The sequence below is a fragment of the Solanum dulcamara genome, chromosome 1, assembly GCF_947179165.1.
Source record: "Solanum dulcamara chromosome 1, daSolDulc1.2, whole genome shotgun sequence".
Taxonomy (NCBI): domain Eukaryota; kingdom Viridiplantae; phylum Streptophyta; class Magnoliopsida; order Solanales; family Solanaceae; genus Solanum; species Solanum dulcamara.
Window position 1 is genome coordinate 21,537,028 of NC_077237.1, and position 4,994 is coordinate 21,542,021.

Consider the following 4,994-nt stretch of genomic DNA (forward strand, 5'->3'; position numbering starts at 1 on the left):
GAAAAGAGAAAAACGCTAGGGACACAGGGAGAGGGAGCTACGAGTTTGCTTCAAGGAAAAGGTAAGGTCCGAGTTTTTTTCCATGAATTAATTAGTTATGGTATCCTGTGGTTATATAAGGATGTTTAATAACAATAAATTACAATTTGGGGCAGAAAGGAAGTCATACAAACAGTCCACTCACTTTCAGCGCGTCTAGAGAAGTTCCGAGGCGCATCTTGGTGAATTGTGGCCAATTTCGGGTAAGGTAAGGTTCCTTCTTCCAATTTGAGATTTATGGTGTTTTAATTTAGTATTTTACACTCCCTATAGGTGTGTGTAAATGTGTAAATATCATACGAACGCTTGACGTTCGAAAAAAACTAAATTGTAGTCGTTATAGTTGAATTGTCGTCGAAGTAAAGTGTTGTTCTTGTGAGGTGATGATGCAGGTGTGTGGTGTGTTTTTGCAGGGCCTAAATTGGTTCTAAAAGGGTTAGGGGTGCTTCTGGTTTATCCACATGACCCCTCATTTCATATAATTAAAGGTTCTACAAAATAAAGGCTAGACACCCTAGTTTGGTATCGTAGCTCCGAATGAGTCGTTTGGAGTTTATGTTGTATATTGTTGATATGAACTGCTTAAAAATATGTTGCATGTTGTTGTTGGTTGACTGTAGGTATTAGGAGTGGAATTTAAATTCGGATAGGGCATATTATAGGGGAGGTGCTGCCCGATTTTCGTAAACTCTTTAACTAGTTAAGAAACTAGTCGAGAAAGCAAGCGAAGGGTTGAGTTCTATGAATACTTATGTGTAGCCTAAGGTGATGGAAATCCAAGGGTTGTTAATACTCATATTTATTTTATGTTACTTAGGTTTAAAGGATGACGAGGCGAACGGGATAAAGAGTAACTCATAAGAGGTATGTGAAGCTTCTCTTGGTATGTTTTTGACATAGGTATGTAAAGCCTATATTTTCTCTTTCTTTTGGCATGCCTTAGATGTAGTCTATGGATGATGAAAGATTCGGGGCAACTTCACTCTTAGGTTCTGAATATGACTTCAGGACTCTGAATCGCTTCCGGATGTTAAGACTTTTAAAGTAGTTAAACTCCTACTCCTCGAGTCTTCTATATAACTATATAACGATTGATTCGACTAAGCTCTTTTTCTTAAAAATAAAGGCTCTGAGATAACCAACGCTCAGACTGCTATAATATATTTCATACTGGTATAGGTCTAAGATTTGCAAAACTCTCTTTTACATAGTTCTTAGTGACATTTAGAGGGTATACGTTAGATACTTTCTGCCCTAATATCCAGGGATGATTCGCCTGATGACTTCATTGAGTCTCCGTTAATGATTTAAACTGTGTTTTGTTTCTCACTACTCTACTCGTGCATACTGCAACACTTTTTTTGTCAACCCCGGGGTCGGGAATAGTTATCATGCATAATTCCACTGCATTGTTCATCGCTCCCTCACTACAGTGCCTGGTACATATGTATATATATGATGATATGATGATGTGTTGTAATAAGGAGGTGATGTTACTATAGTTATAATTCACCGGATCCCTGATAGGGCCGACTATATTAAAAATTTGAGCATGCATGATTTTACTTTTCCAGGTATAGGTTTCTGATTTGATATTCTATCCCCTACTTCTTTATTTCAGATATGCCTCTGGTCGTATTGTGTTATGTTTTACATACTCAGTATATATGTCGTACTGACCCCCCTTTTTCTCGGGGGGATGCATTTCATGCCTGCAGGTACAGGTACAGGTTTTGGGAGTCTGCCATCTTAGGATCTCGCTCAGCTCAGCTGGAAGAGGCTCTATTATATCGGAGCTAAGTTTTTGGTATTGGCCGTTGATGTATAGTATTGTTTTGCTATTCAGGGTACGACGGAGGCCCTATCCCGCCATATGTTGTCATTAATATTGTTAGAGGTCGGTAGACATGTATATGTGGGTTGTGTATATCAGTTTGATTCAACTGGGTCTACATGATGTATGGTATATGTTATTATGTTATGGCAGCCTTGTCGGCTTGCATACCCTTTCATGTTACAACACAAACGAAAAGGACTACAGGTTTATGAAAATGTTTTCACCCAATGGGGCTCTGTTACATGATATTGTTTTATTTACAATTCATTTTGACCACAACTGATAGTTACAACATATATTATGTACCACACAGCTTGGGCTCTATAGACTCAGACCAACCAAATAGAGAGAGACAACTGCTACCATATAAGGCCTCGAACGGGGTCATCTAAATACTAGAATGATAGTTATTGTATGCAAACTCTGCCAGAGGAAAGAACTGGTCCCACTGACCTCTAATATCTAAAGCAAAGGCCTACAACATGTCCTCAAGGACCTGAATAGTGCGCTCCTACTAACCATCAGTCTGCAGGTGGAAAGCTATGAAAAGATCAATACGGGTGCACAACTCCAACTGAAATATTGTTCAAAAGATGGATTTGAACTGGTAACCCCTATATGATATGATAGACATTGGAATACCATGGAGATGAACAACCTCTCAAACATAAATACGGGGCAACCTCTCAGCACTGTAGGAAGTATGAACTAGAAGGAAGTATGCTGACTTGGTCAGTCGATCAACAATGCTCCAAATGCTATCTTGTCATGACCAAATTTCCAGTGTGATGGCACTTATTCATTCCCACCAGACAAGTCAACCTAAAACACAATAATTACAGAAATATAATACGAACGCAATTTAAATAAAAAAGATATAGATATAAAGTTAAAGTCTTAATCAACTACAATAACTCGCAAAGAATGGTTCTCACATGTACAAGCATCTAATACAATAGAACTGAAAAATAATACAAGTCTCAATGTCTTTGTCTCTCAAATAGAACAAAGCATAATAAAAAAGGAAAAGGGAGATCTCCACCATCAAAGAACTATCTCTCAAGTCTCCTCAAATGCCTCAGAATAAGAAGGAGAAATTGAATCACAGTCTGGGCTTAGAACCTATACTAGAATAGATAGAAATGAGTGATTACCAAACAACACGGTTCTCAACAAGTCAACTAACAAAATGAATTAAATATAATAGATACTAGTACTTCTTTCATCACGCCGAACCTCTTCAACTACAACCTACACAAATCAGCCCAATCTATACTACGATATAATATAGCACATAAATCGACAATAGCTTATCAGAATAACCGAACAAGTCACATCAATATCAAATATATCAATCACAAAGAGACAGTTTGCATTTTCAACACTTCATGATGACAGATAAATTGTAATGCAATGCAATGCTATGTCATGTAAAGTGATGCATGTCTGACCTAATGATACACATCCTTTGTATAACAGACCGGAATCCATAGGGCCCATGCAAGGACAATGTATTCGCTGGAATCATTTCCCATCGACATCATCATCAATCATCGGAAATATTTTCCATCGGTATCACTGGAACCATTTTCCAGTGGCATAAGTATCAATCTCTGGAACCATTTTCTATCGGCATAGACTTCAATTCAGTCTCATCACAATGTTCCAAAACAAATTCAAGTAAGCACGTTCACACAAGTTATGAGAGAATGGTAGTTTCTATAGTCACAATGTAATTCATATCAATGCAATTCACGTCACACTATCAATAATATATAAATATCCACATTTACATCATTCACATCATTATAAGTAATCAAGTCTCCATTTTATTACACCTTTTATCAAAATTAGGATCTATCAGTGAGCAAGTATTTCCAAGTAAATTCCAATATTCAGCAATGAATAAAAATGAAAATTTCATCAAGTTCACAATCACATTAAATCTATCATGACATTTCATCAATTCACATCTAGTTCAAGTCAAGAGGTTCACGTCTCTAATCACAATCATAACACACATAATCTTTTTATTAACCTTGAGCTTGAATTAACCACAAATCACATCCCATTATTCCCCAACATTTATATGAAAGTAATTTCATGTAATCAACAAGATTTACAAGGTTTTAAAAGTTCGCTTGCCTTAGTCAATAACCGATCAATCAAGCATTTGAGTCTTTCCCTTCTGAATTGCCTGCAACTCACCACAATCAAATCAACTAATGATTCACAATCATACACCGAGTCTAACAATGCCAAAAACACAAAATTAAGGAAAAAGGGTCAAAACGGCTTCAAAATCCAATTTCGAATATGGTCTAAATCTGAAATATTTTACACATAAAATATTCTCTGAACTATTTGGAACTCATTAGCGAAAACTATTTCTAAAACAAAGTAGTATTCAACTCATAATCATCAATTATTCAAACTTAAGTTCTTGAGAAAAAAACCCCAATTTTAAAATCCACAAACACTAATTGTGATGTTAAAAATGAATTATATTAGATGGTTTATGAATACTAAGGGTTAAATCACTTACCTAATAGTTTTGCATAACAACTCTCTTTGAGTTCACCTCGCCCGAGCTCCTAAATCAGAAACAATGATGGAAATGGGGTCTTTTCTCAAATTGAGAAATGTTCTAGTCTGTCTGGTCATTAACTCTCCACGAACGCGGATGTAAGCCCCCACATTCTCTTGTCAAATACAGTAGGGATCCCCCAATTATAAAGGTCAACCTACCCAACCCTCCGTTAATACGGAGCCTACCAGGATTACCCTTCACTAATGAAGTCACTATCTCTGCGAATGCGAAGGGTTAGGCATCAGGCACCAGATGAAAACATCACACCCATGGTACAAATTCACGGATTAGACCCTCTAAATTAGTTCTGAATCTCGAGAACACAAAGTATATATGCTACCATACTAAATTTGATATTCCGGACTCATTAGAATTGTCCAAATTCAAATTCAAGGTTTCCTTGACCTGAATCCGATAAGTCACAACCAAACTAACTTTAGGCCCTCAAAACATCAAATTAAGCTTAGGACGTCTAAAGATTCAACCAAGATCACTCCTAGACCCAAAACCATCTCCTGAATCCAACAT